This window comes from Camelus ferus, chromosome 13, assembly GCF_009834535.1.
Source record: "Camelus ferus isolate YT-003-E chromosome 13, BCGSAC_Cfer_1.0, whole genome shotgun sequence".
In the NCBI taxonomy this organism is placed as follows: domain Eukaryota; kingdom Metazoa; phylum Chordata; class Mammalia; order Artiodactyla; family Camelidae; genus Camelus; species Camelus ferus.
In genome coordinates, this window is record NC_045708.1 from 34071398 (window position 1) to 34088110 (window position 16713).

A 16713-nucleotide genomic window follows, 5' to 3' on the forward strand; every position below is an offset into this window, starting at 1 on the left:
CAAATACCTTTTCTGCATCTAATGAGATGAGCATACCTTTATCCCCTTTAATCTGTTTATATGGTGAATTACATTAAACATTTTTGTCTGTCAAATCGTCTTTGCGTGACTAAGATAAATTCAACTTGCTCATAATGGATTATCCTTTTTATAAATTTCTGCATTCAGCTTTTTAATATTGTTTAGAATTTTTGCCTTTATGTTATTTGAATTGGCCTAAAATTATCCTTTCTCATACTGCTCTTCTCAGGTTTTGATATCATGTTTATGATAACTTCATATGATACGTTGGGAATATTCTTTCTTTTTCTATATTTTGAAACAGCTGTGTAAGACTGAAATTACTTGTTCCTTCAGTAAAAATTCTGGGCCTCGATTCTCTTTTAGGGAAGGTTTTAAGCTATAGGTTTAAAATATTTCATGACTCTTGAGCTACCTAGTTTTTTTTAATTTTTTCTGAGTCAGTTTTGGCAAATAGTAATTTGCTCATTTCACCACATTTTTATATTTATGTGCAAAAGTGTGTTACAATAGCCTCTTATCTTTTCATGTTTGCAGCATATTTAGTTATAACCCCTTTCACTGCTAATTTTCTTTTCCCCCTTTTTTATTGAGATACAATGGACATGTAACATATTAATTCCATGTGTACCACATAATGATTTGATATATGTATATATTGTGAAATAATTATCATAAGAAGTCTAGTTAACATCAGTCACCACACAGTTACACATTTTCTTTTTTGTGTGATGAAAACTTTTAAGATTTGCTCTCTTGCCACTTTCAAATAACGATACAGTACTATTAACTATAGTCACTGTGCTGTTCACTAGCAATCTCTTATTTAAGTCTCACAATATTCCTCTTTGATAGATAAGGAGATTGAAACCCTGAGAGGTATAGTTTCCTGCCTGAGGTCACACGCCCAGAAAATTCCAGAGAAGAGATTCACATCTGGGTCTTTTGGGCATCACCACCCACACCCTAGCCACCAGAGTCCCCTCTTCCTGAAGGTCTCATCTTCAAGGACAAGGTTCTTGTTCATGCTGCCTTTCTATTTTTCATCTGTACCTCTGCCCCCTCTGTCTGTAAGCTGTTCAAGGGTAAGACTCCTGTCCTCCTCACTGAACTGTTCCCTAAAGAAAGTGCCCAGTGAAAGTTAGATTGGTTTTTGGACTGTGAGGCCATTAAGATAGAATAATTTAAAGACCCCAGTGAAGGGCCCAGATGGTGAACGCCTAAGGTGTTTCTGGTTGCTGTTGTCCCTGAACCATCAGGGCAGCTTCCTGGAACTCGGGAGCTGAGCCCTCCCTTGAAAAACAGATAAGAAGAGAAGTCACGGGGCAGCACTGGAGAGGGAAGAGGGAACCTCTAGGAGCCACAGAGAGGCTGTTCAGCCGGAGTGGATGGAGCCCGGTGATGCTGGAAATTTGGAACCATGAGCCACAGCTGGAAAAGCACCGAGTCTTGGTGAGAGAGGCGGTGGGGATCTGGGGTAGGTTCTTGAGTGGCAGAATGATGGAGATTCCTAGGGACCCCCAGGAAGGAACGTCACTACACACTGTCTCCAAGCCTCTCCCAAGGCACTTGCCTCTGCTTTCAGTGACAAGGAGCTCACCACCTCACTGAGGATGATCCTGTGGTGTTTCCTGGAAGAATTCCTCGGGGAGGCACCCAGAGATGATGGAGGAATAGACATGGGTTGCAGGAAGGTCAAGGAAGCCATTGGGAGGCCATTCAGTCCCTCAGTGCTGGCTGACCGGGCACCATGTGCAATGAGCATAGTGCTGGGCACAGGTGTCCAATTGCCCTGTCTTCTGACCAATAGTGGGTCACTGGCTTAGTTTCCAAGCTCATTCAAACGTGCACAATGCACACATAAGGGCCTAAGCTTTGGGATCAGGCAGGCTGGGGCCAAATTCCAGCCTCACCACCTACCAACCAGGTGCTTTTACACAAACGGCTTAATTCCTCCAAACCTCAGTTTCCAATTTCCTCATGTGTAAAGTAGGCACTAAGACCCTATTTCTAAGGGATGTGAAACAATTGGCTTACAGGAGTGCTTGGAAGATGATGGCCATCCCTACAATGGTACCACATCCTCATCCCATCCTCATACATCTGTCTATCCATCTAAGGGTCGTAGGTCCTTTAACACTTCCATCTATAGTTCACATGCCTCTAGATCCTTCTGGAGCTGTTGACGGGCTGTTAGCTGCCTTCTGGTCAGTGGCTTCTGGATTTGGGACCAGGAGCCTTGGCCAACTGTCAAAGTGTTTGATTCTCTGATTTCAAGTTCCACAAGCCCTTGCTTTCCTCTCCAGACTCTCTGTCAACCCCCACCCCTCTCTCCTCCTCCCATCTCTGTTCCCTTGGTGTGACTCTACTTGTTCTCCTGCCTCCCAGCCTTTGCTCACACTCACACTCTGCTTGGAGCACCCTCCCCCTCACTCTCCATCCAGCTTTCTCTAACTTATCCTTTTGGTTTAGATGCTACCTATTGAGACCCAGATGGGCTGGGTGCTGTGGCTCTTCCCCAAGACTACAGGGTGGGTATTGGGGAATGTCTTTAAAGGGCCTGGGATGGAAGAGACAACTTCAAGTTTCAGGATGGTGGCAAACATCCATCTATCCAACCATCCATCCATTCATCCATCCATCTATCCATCCATCTATCCATCCATCCATCCATCCATCCATCCATCCATCCATCCATCCATCCATTCATGCATCCATTCATTCATCCATCTATTCATTCACAAAGCTTATACTCCGGCCAGGCCCTTGGCTGGTATTGGAATACTGAGGGAGATGGCACAGCAAAGGCTTAAGAGCAGCAGTTTTGGTGTTTTCCTGATCAAAGTGTGAGTCTTGATTCTGCCACTTTCTAACTGTAACCCTGGCAACTGATCTACCCTCTCTGAACTTTACATTCCACTTTCTTAAAAAGGGATTGCTGTGAAGATGAATGGGGATAATCCATGTGTTAGGCTGCTTGGGAAGCAATAACAAAATACCACCTACTGGGTGGCTTTAACAACAGAAATGTATTTTCTCAGTTCCAGAAGCTGGAGATCTGAGAGGTGCCAGCAGGGTTGGTTTCTGGTGAGGTTTCTTGCCTTGGCTTAGAGATGGCTCTGTTCTTGCTGTGTCCTCACATGGCCTTTTCGTTGTGCTTTGGTCCTATCAGATTAGAGCTCTGCCCTTATGACCTCAATTAACCTTAATTACCTCCTTAAAAGTCCTATCTCCAAACACCATCACATTACGGGTTAGGGCTTCAACATATAAATTCGGCAGGGGGCACAATTCAGTCCATAGCCCCGTGTTAAGTGGTTAGCTGAGCTTGGACAGTGATTAGGGAATCTTCCCATGGGGGTCTCAGCTTAATGGCTGCAGGATATGATGATGATGATGATGATGATGATGATGATGATGGAGGAGAATAAGACTTGTCACTGTGTCCTTCAGAGTCTCTGGATCTGGTGGCAGAAACTGGCTTGTACATAAGAAATGATAAAAAAGGGATGGTAGTACCCAGAGGGGTACCCAGGTCTTTGACAACAGCATGGTGCTGCTCAGAGTTGTGATCTCCAAAGTTAACTGTGTGTTTCACTGGACTGTGAGCTCCCTGAGGGACAGAGCCTTGCTGATCCAAATCTGGGGGCCAAGCACAGGATCATGCACCTGGGAATGTTTGATGACTGACTGAGTGAATACCTGACAGTATGAATGAATGATGGAGATGGGTGGCTGGAAGGGTAGGAGGATGGATGTGTGAATGGATGGTGGACTGGAAGGAGGAGGAATAACTGCCCAGGTTAGTTAATCCTTTCTAACCTTAGTTTCTCCAGCTATAGAATAGGATTTTAGCCCTACAGACTATGCAGCTGGCATTAAGGATTGCATGAGATAATGCAAGCAAAGCCCTTGGCACTGGATAATGCGTACAGCTTCTAGGCACAAAAGCAGGATGTCCTGGATGGGGCTGAGGCTGCTGACCATAGCAGACCAGGCATCACCTGCTCAAGCCTCACATTTCCCCTCCGTCCTCTGAGGGGGCAGGTCAGTGTCTGGAGGAGACATGCCTGTCTGTCCAGCTAAGCAAGTAGCTATAGGAGCAAATGGAGTTGTCCACCAGTGACACAGCTTAATTAATTCCCCACTTCAGCATCCCTACAAGCCTTAGGAGGCAAAATAGGATTTTTACAGTCATTTGTCAGAAGATGAAACTGAGGCCCAGAGAAGGAGTATGACTTGCCAAGGTCACGAGCAAGAGCAAGCCCAGGGCAGAGCTGGGACCGAGGCTCCCTCGGACCAGGACCCTGACTCCCAGCCAGGCCTCTCTGCTCGGCAACCATGGAAGGGGTTTTCATGGCCTCGTAGACACATGTGGTCACCTCCAGTTCCCTGGAGAGCCACAAGGCATCGGGTACACTGGATTCAGTGATCTGTACGTTACTCCTCCGCTCTTTGGAGGCCATCTTTCATGTTGAGGGTTTTTTCTGCCCTTTGCCTCAACAGAGCCCCAGGAAGGGGTCTGAAGTTGAGGTTTTGTGCACTGTGAGCTGGGCTGCGGGGACTTCAGTGTCTCCCACACCCAGGATGTGAATGATAAATGGGACTGGAGGCTAAGGGAGGCTTAAAAGGGTTCCCTGAGCACAGAGGCCATAGGGCATTAAGGAGAGTGGTGACTGGGACTCCTGGGGCAAAGATGGGGGGGAGGACCTGCCCCTCTCCTTGAGGAGGCGACACGGGGTTCAGGCACTCGGGAGCCAAGCACATGAATGCCCACCCCTCCACCCCTTGCTGTGAGCAAGTCACATCTCTGCACCTCAGTTTCCTCAGTCTTAAAATGGGTACAACCATGATGGTACCAAGCTCACTGTGTTGTCAAGAGGGTCAAATGGGGTAATGCATTTGAACACCCAGGAAGCATTAGATAAGACGATAGGGAGACAAGCACTTTACAATTGGGCTCTTCCTCTCCTGGGGGAGGTCCCTAGCTCAGGGGTTACACGGGAGGAGGGAAGGAGGCTGTGCATATCTCCCCACATGCCCGAGCTGAGGAGTGAATAGGCCAGGCTGCGAGCAGCCCCCTGCCCAGCTGATCCCCAGTGATAAATCATGAACAGGTTGTTAACGATTATTTAAAGCCCTTGGCTACTTGCCCGCCCTGGAAGGGCCACCTCAGCCCTGGTCAGGCCGTGGCAGGCTGGGGGGGCGTGTACATCCCTGATTGAGGGGGGCTGCTTTTATCCCATTATTTTCATAATAGACTCTCTGACACAATATTATTCTTGGCCCCAGCTTAGACCCTCTGCCTGTGTTCAGAGGCAACGGGCTGGCCTGGCCAGGGAGCTACAAGCTTCCCACCATGGGAGTGGCGGGCACACAAGCTCAGCAGTTTCTTGCCCACCGGAGTGTTCCTGGCGGGGCAGGGAGGGAGCGAGTCATACACAGTTAGGAGCCTGGTTTCAGTGAACTGTGGACCTGGGTCCGGGCTCCCCTGACTCGGTGTGGGGGGAGAGAGCTGAGGCAGAGGGGGAGAGGGAAGGGGATCTCCTTTGAGGTTAACCTCTCCTTTATTTAGCAACCCCCACCACATACACAGCCAGAGGACCAGCTAGAACAGCGGTTGTCAAACTATGCCTCAAGGAACCCCATAGGTGTGCTAGCCTCCCACGGCATCCTCAGCCCAAGCAGCCCTGATTTTATTTTACTTTAACTTTTGTCTCCATCGTAAGGTTGTATTTGAAGAAAGGATGCTGGGGGTTAAAATAAAAATCGGGGATGGGGGAGGGTGTAGCTCAGTGGTAGAGGATGTGCATAGCAAGCACAAGGTCCTGGGTTCAATCCCTAGGACCTCCATTAACAATAAATAAATAAAATCTAATAACCCCCCCACAAAAAATTAAAAAATAAAAATTAGAATACCACTGGTTATCTCCCTTATTGTACAAAAGGGGAAACTGAGGCCCAGAGCCCTCTCTTGCCTAAGGTCTTGCCTAAGGCACAGACTTGCCTAAGGTTACACAGACATCTGAACAGTAAGGACCTGTCTCTTGGCCCTTGGTTGTGTGAGGAGCTGGAGCCAGTGTGGGAAACATCAGAGAAAAAGAAACACTGTCCAGAAGCCAGCGTGCAGATGTCCCGTGTGAGCATTCTGGCCATGGGTGTGGGGTCCTCAAAAGCAGGCACCCTCCCTGGAGCCTCACTTTTCTTCAGCTCAGTTAGAATTTTTTTTTAATGGTTTAACAAAATTCTTTAATAAAATTTATAGAAATGAATATTTAAGAATAGTATTTTTCAGCTTGAATTGTTTTCCTTTTCCACGCCCAAAGAAAATACAAAGTTATCAGCACCCACACACACATACAACTCAAAACTATAGTGACGTTGTCTATATGGTCTCCAGCGGCCATCAGTGAGAGCATCACAGGGGGAGCCCAGCTCCCAGTACAACCTCGAGGGTCAGCTTCCAGGAACCCCTGTCGGGGAGAGTTCCAGGTTCAGGAACTTCGGACCCACTGGGGAACACAGCGCTAGGCCGGGGCGAGTATCTATCAGGCAGGGATCCTGGAGGAAACAGATGCACCCTCAGGCTGGTTAATGGAGGTGAGAGGTGTTTTTCCCCAATTGTGCTAAAACACATATAACATGCAGTTTACCATTTTAACCATTTTTAAGTGTACAGTTTCAGTGACATTAAGTACATTCACCTTGTTGTGCAACCATCACCACCATCCATTTCCAGAACGTCTTCATCTTCTCCAACTGACTCTCTGTACCTGTTAAACATAAATGCCACCCCCAGCCCCTGGCAACCCCCATTCCACTTTTTGTCTCTCTGCGTTTGCCTGTTCTAGGTAAGGAGGTGAGTTTTTAAAGGGACTGTTTACAAAGGTGTGGGTAAGATTTAGGAAAAGCGACCAGGTGTGGGCAGTGGCCTGGGGCCATTACGTCTCTGAGAGGTGAAGTCTGGGAGCCCACAGGGGCTCAGGACCAGGAGGGAGGGTGTGGAGGAGCAGCGGGAGGCAGTGAGCTCAAAAGAGAGCCTGGGGCAAGCCTCTGAGCTGTTTAAAGACACTAAAACCAAGCACAGAGGCAGCTACAAAATCAAAAGGCTCCTGTGCCAGTTTGCAGGAGGAGGACAATGGGAAGATGTGATGAGTTTCCATTCAGCAATGCCTCTTACTCAGCCATTTGCTGGCACGTTTGTTTGGCTTTGTGGCAGATGATCTGCATGATGAGAGGTGCTCCCCTGCCCCCCAGTGTCGGATTCTTCATTCCAATCGGCCTTGGCCTCCCTGATTTCAGGACAGCGGCCTTGCTAACTTCTGTCTGCCCTGTTCTCCACCCTCCCAGAGGTGCAGAGGAACGTGGATGTTGGAGACAGATCAAGCAAAGTTGAGGAGGTATTTCCTGACTCAGCTCACCTATACCTGGGCTATGGTGTCTTGGCTACACCACCGTGACTGACTTCTTGCTAAATACACATTTGATATCTCTCTCCTTCTCTCATTCTCTTCTGTTTTCTTCATCCATCCTTGAATATTCTAGGCCCAGGACATCCATCTGAGAGCTCCCCTCACCCTCTGGAACCTGCTGCCCAGTGCCTTGCTGCATCCCTGAGATGATGGGTGAATTCCCACCTACTAGGTCTGGGGAGAAACCTCAGGAGATCCTAATCTCTTGCACCCCTGACTGTTTGGGGTGACAGGAGGGGGCGGTGCTCAGGAGGGAAGCAGTCCCTGTAAGAGGCAGGATCCTGAGTTTCATCCTGTTCTCACCTTCTGCCTATGACATAAAAATTATCATATTCTGATGACTTTCTGGGAATTTTGCACACATTTATCAACTCATTTAATTACCACAACAACCCTGCTCAGGAGGCTTTATTCCTGTTTTGTAGAGGAGAATTTTGAGGAGGAGAAAGGTCAAATGACTTATCAAAGGTTGCAGAGCTGTCTGTCACAGAGACATGAAGATCTGTCTCCCAAGCGCTTTTCAACCAGTTGTTTCCAACCAGTTCAGGAGGTAGTGAGTTCCTAGTCTCCAGAAGCATGTAAGTAAGCAGAGGCTGAATGGCCATCTTCATGGTGAGAGCATAGTCCAGGAGAAGTTTCCTTCCTGTCCTGAGACGCTGATTCTAGAACTAGATCTAGGTTCTGATTTGGATTTTCTCTGACTGACGTGTACCTCTTGGGAAGCAGGTGCCTCCGTGAGGTCTGGTCACATGGAGAAGCAGGCATCCTGGGTTGCAAGGGGGTGGGGAGAAGGGGCAGGAGGGCGGGGCACTTGGGAGAAGTAATCAGTTAATAAGTTCTCTCTCCTTCCTGTTCTTGCTAATTTTTCCCTGTTGCCCTGGGCTGGTCTCTGAGTCCCAGATGGACAGCTTTTAAAAATACATTCAGTTCTGAACAGAAGTGTCACCAGGGTTGCGATGTGCTCTTTATATATTGTGAGGAAACAAGCCCAGGGCAGGCAGCAGGAGGGCTGGCTTTCATCCCGCTGCTGCAGGTTTGTGCTGTGACTCTGGGCAAGCTTCTGCATTGGCTTAAGGAGGGACAGGGGAGGCTCAGGGCCGAGGACCCTACAGGCGCTGAAGCTCAGTCCTTGGGGACTGAAGTCTCCGGGAAGCAGGAGTGCCTGTGTGTTGAGCTCTGCAGGGTGTGGCCAGTATTGACTCAGTTTCCCCTGCTCTTGCCAGCCTCCAGATTCCCATTCGAGCTACACTGCACCCAGACTGCTGACCCTCAGAAACTGAGTGAGATAATAAGTGTGGTTTAAAGCTTCTTTGGGGGTAACTTGTTATGTAGCAATAAATAAGGAAAGCACTCAGGCATGTGTGATCACACGGCAGAGATAGCCCTACTCACATGCCTGGTGGGTGGCTGGCTGGCTGATGGCCTGGGATTCTTCACATGGGGGCAGTCCCAGGCTCCCGCAGCGAGAGAGGCCAAACCCCAATGTGTAAGTACTTTTTAAGCCTCTGCCTTGCACCACTTTTGCTAACAACGATCGACCAAAGTGAATCGCTCAGCCAACTCAGATGCAAGCGGTGAGGAAACAGACTCCATATATCTCCTGAAGGCTAGGGGAGAATCTGGGCCCCTTTTAGCAATTACAAAATGTGAGGTTCCTGTACTAAATAGCCCTTCCTTGTCCGCTTCCTCACTGTTTTTTTTTTAAATTATTATTTTATTCTTTTTTTTTTACATTTTCTTTTCTTTTTTTTTTTTCAAAGCTTTTTTTTTTGGGGTGGGGGAGGTAATGCTTCCTCACTCTTGAGCAGCCTCCCTTTTGCTAGACTCTGAGTCTGAATCAGCACTCACTGGGCACCCATGATGTGGCAGGTGTTTCACCATCATGGCCTGAATTAATCCCTAACAACAGCCCTTGCAAGGTCACCCATCTTGTGGGTGAGGAACGGAGGTTCAGAGAGACGAGGTGGCCTGAAGTCATAAAGCTGGTAACTGGCAGAGCCAGGTTTCAATCCAGGTCTAGGAATTCCAAGTTTGGCATTAGTTTTACTTTCCCTGTCAAGATGCCCAGAACTTTCCATTGAACTTGGTCTTTTCAGACAGACAGAGGCAGAATATGTGAAGACTGGCCCCCACTGGGTTCTCCCCAGGAATCCCTGTTCTGGGACAGCTGCTTGGGGCTGAAGAGGCTCAGTCTGGGGCAGGAAGTTTGGGCAAAATGAACAGACTCTAGGGGGCGACAGAGGCCAAGGCGCCTTCTCATTGCTACCCTGTGCTCATTCCCTTCTTCCTCAGAGGAGAGATGCTGGCCTTCGGGAGAGAAAACTGTCACTTCCAGGCACTAAGAAACCAGGGGAGAGAGGGGAGAAGGGAGAGAAGGGAGGGAGGGAAAGAAGAGAGAGAGGAGGATGGAGGAGGAGGGAGAAGAGAGAGGCATAAGAAGGTAAAAATCAAGGGAAAATAATCCAAAAACAAAATTAAAGATCTATTGAGGCACAAGACAGAGAGAGACAGGGATAAAGAGAAAAGGGAGAGTGAGAGATAGAACAATAAACTTCTAAGACAGGGATGGAGACAGATAGAGGCAGGCAGAGACAGGGAGACAGAGATGCCCAGAGAGATAAGGGAAACAGACTGAGAAGGGCTGAAGGCAGAGAGAAAGGAAGTCAGCAGAGGAGGAGATGGGGGAGGAGAGAGGGAGGAGAGGGGAGGAGGGTTAGCCATGCTGTGTGACCTCGGCTAGGTCAGGGCAGCTCTCTGAGCCCCATTTCCCCATCCAAAAAAAAAAAAAAAAAAAGGACTGTCTTATGGAGTAGTTGGAAGAATGATCTGAGTAAATACACATGAGGACTTTGGCAACTCTAAATCACTATACAAACTGACGTTGCTATTACTGAGAGTATTACCCTTTTTATGTCATGGGGGGAGAGCTTAATGCTAGAAAAGAGTGCCAGAACAGGGGACACATTTCACACTTCTGTAGTGAGCAGCTTCGTATCAAGGGGAAACTGGAGTTTCTTGATACTAAGACACTGCTCCATGTAAGTTGCCCGAGTGATTTAAGTCCATTTTGGGTGGGGGGAGTGTTGCCACAGTATCGGTACATAATTAAGAAAAGTAACTGGTAGCACACAATCGTTCCTACAACAGCTCACTTTGTTTTTCAGGACCACAGTCAGTGTTTGAGTGCACACTGTGACGTCTATATGATACGCCGTAGAACCCCTTTAGGTCGTCAACAATTATGCAGAACATCTTGGTGACGGTACTGCTTTTTTGCATCTCAGGTATGTGAATTTAATTTTTTAAAGATTAACAATATGATCTCAAGACATATCAAAGACTCTGGGTGTTCCGTGCGGATTTCTGTTTTGGATAAACACACGGTTCCCCTCACTTATCCATAAACTGCATTGCATATTGCAGGAAGTTAAACAGCTTTTCTTGAAAGTTAGTTGGAAGCTTTTGACAGGTAGGTGTTTAGTGTCTATGTTATAGGACTTGATGGATCAATTTGTCAGACCCACCTCACACTACTCAGAAAATTCTCTGATTTACTTGGGAAGACTGGGCAATTTTTACTGCCAGTAACTGCATTGACTGGTGGGTGGCAGGCCATTTCTTGCATAAACAGTAACTTTTTTTTTTTTTGCATTACCATGAAATCTTTTTGAAGACACTTAAAGCAGTAACTAGGGATCCAAATTTAAGTTAATAGCCAACTCTCTGTGTTATTTTCATTTTAAATCACACATCTGAAGTAACACTGCATAAACATGACAACTTACCTGATAACTTGTTCCTTCTCTTGGAGGCAGACTCATTATTTTAATACAGTCTCATTTCAGTAATTCTAAAGTGTTAAAGAAGAACAAATCTAGGAAATGCTAGTGGCTAATAACAATGGAAAGGACCTGATATAGCTTATTGATAGGAGAGGAAACCAAGATCCTGATTATATCTAATACATTAAAACAATTCAAAACTGATGCTTGTGATACTTCTGCCTCATTTGAATAGATGAGATGCTATTCCTGCAATACTCATTGCTGCCACCAGGTGGTGGTAATGTCTTGAATGGCCTAAGTGAACTTTATGCATGCTATCAACCATCAGAAATTCATGCACTGTATCTAGCCAATTACTGCCCTCCTCTTCCACCAAAATAAGTCTGATTTGAGTCACGGTTCTGGCACTTACTAGCTGTGTGGCATTGTGTAAGTCAGCTTTCTCATCTGAAGGGAAGGGGAAAAAGTAGTGCCTTCCAGGACTTAGGTATTTTATATTTGTAGGACAATTCTCACCTCACCAAGGAACTTTAGACCATCTACTCCTAGGTGCCTACACACCCTGGCATGAGGTTAATGTTCACAGTTCAGCTGTGAGCTGTGCCGGGCAGGGAGCATAATCTATAACTGATCCAGCCCCTTGCACTGGTACATGTGTCAATCCGTGCTTACACAGTAGTAGCAGCTACTATTGAGCATGTACTCAGTACCCATCTCAATACCAGGCCTTTTTTTAATTAAAAAAATTTTATTGAAGTATAGTCAGTTTACAATGTGTTAACTTCTGGTGTATAGCATAGTGATTCAGTTATATATATCTATATCTATATCTTTTCATATTCTTTTTCATTATAGGCTATTCACAAGGTATTGAATACAGTTCCCTGTGATATACAGTAGGACCTTGTTGTTTATCTATTTTGTATATAGTAGTTAGTATCTGCAAATCCCGAACTCCCAATTTATCCTTCCACCCACCCTTTCCCTCTGGTAACCATAGTTTGTTTTCTATGTCTGTGAGTCTGTTTCTGTTTCATAAATAAGTTCATTTGTGTCATTTTTTAGGTTCCACATATAAGTGATACCACATGGTATTTTTCTTTCTCTGACTTACTTAACTCAGTATGATGATATCCAGGTCCATCCATGTTGGTGTAAATGGCATAATTTTCCTTTTTTATGACAGAATAGTATTCCATTGTGTGTGTGTGTGTGTGTGTGTGTGTGTGTGTGTGTGTGTACTGCACTTCTTTTTCTAGTCATCTATTGATGGGCATTTAGATTGCTTCCATGTCTTGGCTATTGTAAAGAGTGCTGCTATGAACAGTGGGGTGCATGTATCTTTTCAAATTGGAGTTCCCTCTGGATGTATGCCCAGGGATGGCAGGATCATAGGGTAAATCTATTTTTAGTTTTTAAAGAATTCTCCATACTGTTTTCCATAATGGCTGCACCAAACTACATTCCCACCAACAGTGTAGGAGGGTTCCCTTTTCTCCACAGTCTCTCCAGCATTTATCCTTTGTGGGCTTTTTAATCATGGCCATTCTGACTGGTGTGAGGTGATACCTCATTGTAGTTTGATTTGCATTTCTTTGATAATTAGCGATATTGAGCATTTTTTCATGTGCATATTGTCCATTTGTCAAAACCAGTTCTTTTAATCCTCGTCAGCAACCCTATGAGGTCAGTATCGTTGCTATGCCCATTTCAGAGGAGGAAATGCCCCGGGTTGTGCCAAGATTAAATAACTTAATGCATAAAACTTGCTAGCACAGCGCCTAGGACATAGCAAGCGCTCAGTATTTATGGTGCTTATTATTTGCAGGTGAGGGGGTCAGGCCTGTAAACGGAGAAGTATAAAGCAGCGAAGTACAAGGGGCTGTAGAAGAACAAAGGAAGAGACAATTAATTCTTCTTGGGAAGCGATCCAGGAAGGCTTTGTGAGGAGGCCTCTAGATGGCACATAGGGATGGCTGAGTATGTTGCTTAATTTCCCAGTTCTGCTTTCTCCTCTCCCTTTTAATAATAGGAATACCCCTCCCCGTGAAGTTGCCTGCCATCGCTTCTCATGGCTGGACTGAGGACAGGGTGTGGGGAGACTAGTTTTGGCCATGAAGGGATGGCAGAGCAACAAAATAGAAGGAACCTGGGTCCCTGGGTGGCCTCAGAGAGCACGGCTGTCCCACTCACTTTGGACCAAATGCCTATCTCCAAACCACTGCCCAGCTGAGACATAAACCTCTATCCTGTTTGAACCACTGTATCGTTGGCTCTCTTATCTAAAGCCTATTATTTAGTTTGAAGACTAAATAGTGCACCAGGTGCAAACAGAGGAATACTTGTAGGGCAGAAGACAAGCATGTCCAAAAATATGAAATGTGAAAGAAGTTAGAAATTTTTAGAAACCTATCTCATTATTTTTGAGGATCAAGTGAGATGAATGTATATAAAGTGCTTAGTACAGTACCTGGCACATACTAAGTGCTTAACAAATGAAAGTCATACTTTTTCCACTTGATGTAAATGACTTCTCAGAGTCTCAGCTATAAAATGGGGGGTAGTGTCACCTGTATGTTGAAAATAAAGGTCTGGGCCTCTCTGTCCTAAGAGAGGATGAATGAAGTGGAGAGATGGTAATTGGGAGCAAGATTTCAAAGAAAAACAATTATCAAGGGAGGAAGGAGCACCCTCCCTTCCGAATGATTTAAATAATTTAACTTAACCAAACCTGTGGTGCTCACCCAGCACTCAGCTCTAGTTAACACCTGTCCTGCTCAGGGGGCCCTAAAAATGACTAGCAGTTCCTGGAAGGAGTTCTGGATGATCAGTGCTCCGCACTTTTCCTAAGTCTCTCTGTTCTTTCTCCTCCAAGGTGACTCCTTTTCTTCACCTCACAAGACAGCACAAACATCACGTCTGTTGAGAACGACCTTCACCTTCTGGGCAGATGGGCCTGATTCTCTGTGCGTAACAAGCATCTCCATCACGGCTTTAGACTCATTATTGGTTCAGGTGCCCTTTTCCCCTGCTGGGTTGTGAGCTCCTCCAGGGCAGGGAACATGAGTTTGTTTCCTCAGCATCCAGCCTGAGCAGGAGCTCCATTCACTGTCATTGAATAAATGAGGTGTTCTTGGGTAAATATGGAGAGTTAGTTGGTGGGGGTGTGTGTAGATTTTAGGGATGTTTGTTAGAAAGTGAGATGTGGAAAAAAACCCCAAAAAACCATTTCTCACCCATAAAATGATGACTGAACTTGGCCATTTAGGCATTGTTGCTCCTTCTTTTAGTCTTCCTCACATGCTGTTTTCTGGTGTGAGGAGCCTGCTGGTGGGGAGTCTAAGAGGTGGTTTGGAGAAGAGAATGCCAACCTGGTCACCAGACCTACGCTCTCATCACAGCTCTGCACTGACCTGCTGAATAAACTTGGGAGAAGGGCCTTTTTCTCTGGGTTCTCTGGGGTTCGATTTCCTCAGCTGTAAAATGAGGCAATGAAACCCATCTCACAATAGTGTTGCAAGAATTAAGTGTATAATAGCAGCTCATAGACTTTTATAGAGATATTAGCGCTACTCACCGTGTCCCTTAAGTTGCCGCCTGTCTCTGCCTTCTCCCTGTGATTTCCAGATTGTATGGTGATCAAGAGTGTGGCATTTTGAACCAAACTGTCTAGGTTATCCGCCACTTAATAGCTGTTGAATTTTAAAAAGACAGTTCACTTCTCTGGGTCTACTGTTCTCATCTGCAAAATGACCTTAAGTATTGACCTTAAAGGATTTCTGTAAAGATTAAATAAGCATTATTTTATTTTATTATTTTATTTATGTTTCTAATATTTCATTATTATCTATAATATCTATTATAAATATTATATATATCATATAACTCCCTCCATCAGATCTTAACTTGGGATTCTGCCTACTGGATTCACAAGGAATCTGCTGCTAAACACCGGTGAAAGAACTCAAGTTTGCAAATGATTGTCTTTTTCTTTGAAGAAATCCAGGGGAATTCCAGGCCACCTCTCTAAAATAATGCTCTTCAAACAACTCCCTGCCTTTTGCAATGCTTGCTTGGGCGTCAGGAGTAGGCGTCGGGGAGCCCCGAGTGTGCACCACACCGAGCCTTGCAGCCTGGGTTACCTGCTGCAGCCCCTCCCTCTGGGCCCTCCTGAGGCAGTGAACCATCGCTTTGTTTGTATTGAGGTAGAAAAATGGCTGAGAACTCCTGGAATGGAGAATGCAAATCCCCAGATAATCCCAAATTCCATATTCGCCAGTAATTTTCACTTCCCTCTCTGCAGCTGAAACTTTACCAGAGCTTCCTGAACGGGGAAGCTTGCCTTTTCCATGCAAGGACATCAGCAAGTATGTTCCCTGGCACCAGGTGGGGACCCGGGAACTATCTGTGGCATGGACTGACAGGACAGGCTCACTGTAGTACTGAATGCGGCAGGCGTCACTGCAGACTGGGCTACACAATATGCATTGTCTCATTTCATCTATACCAGAACCCAAGGAGATGGGGATTGTTATACCCATTATACAGATGAGGAAACTGATTCTCAGAAAGGCTAGCTTGCCTAGCCATGGCAGTGGCAGGGTCGGAAAACTGTGCAAAGTTTGGAAAACATAGGGCCAGTTAGAAAGGGAAGAGGATTTCAGGGATGTTAGAGAGTCAGATATAAAAAAAAGAGAACGTTTCCCATCCACACAATGATGCCGAAACTTTGACATTTAGACATCATTATAGGGAAAAGAAAAGGCAGTTTGGCAGAATGGAAATTATCTAGTTTAGGAAACAGGAGGTCAGGCTTCTCTCTAATCTTGCTCAGGACTCATCTGTGTGATCCTCTTAAGTGTCTTTCCTCCCTGAGCCTTAGTTTCGGCCATTCCGTTTCCTGGCTTCTAGGAATCTGAGTCCTCTTACTTTTGCTCCGGTCACTCTGAGATTCCCAGGGCCCCATGGGTCTGGTGGAGAGGATGGCCTGGCTCTCTCAAGCACCCAAAGGATGCTTACTTTCCGTGACCCAGAGATGGCGCTGAGTACCGGCTACTGTCCCTCCCCTTCCTCTTCTTCCTCGCCATCCTTCCCTCTCCTTCCCCCGGTCGTCCTCCCCTTCTTCCGTGCCTCTTCCTCCTTCCTCCCCTCGCTCCTCCCTCCCTCCTTCCCTGCGATCGGCCGCCGGGGCGCGGGCCGGGCGCACGCTGGGTGGTCCGGCGGCCGGGGGCGGGCGGTAGCCTGCAGGCGTAATTGGCATGCACGCCGTTGTAGCTGAGACCGCTTAATAAAGCATTACATATCTCACCGCTTCCATATTTCATTACCTCACGCGGAGCCTGTGAGAGGGCCCTAATGGGAGTCAGCTGTGTTTTTACTTTCTGTTGCCGGCCGGGGACGGGTTTCTCTGCGGATTCTTTGAAATGAAATAATGT

The 16713-nt window shown here is 46.3% G+C and overlaps 1 long non-coding RNA gene across 1 annotated transcript; it reads left to right on the forward strand.

The window, feature by feature from the left end:
• Positions 1-10654: 10654 nt before the first annotated feature.
• Positions 10655-14955, forward strand: LOC116667991. The gene is made up of 3 exons (XR_004325008.1): positions 10655-10777; positions 13107-13258; positions 14154-14955. It is a non-coding gene; the product is annotated as an uncharacterized LOC116667991 (long non-coding RNA).
• Positions 14956-16713: the final 1758 nt, after the last annotated feature.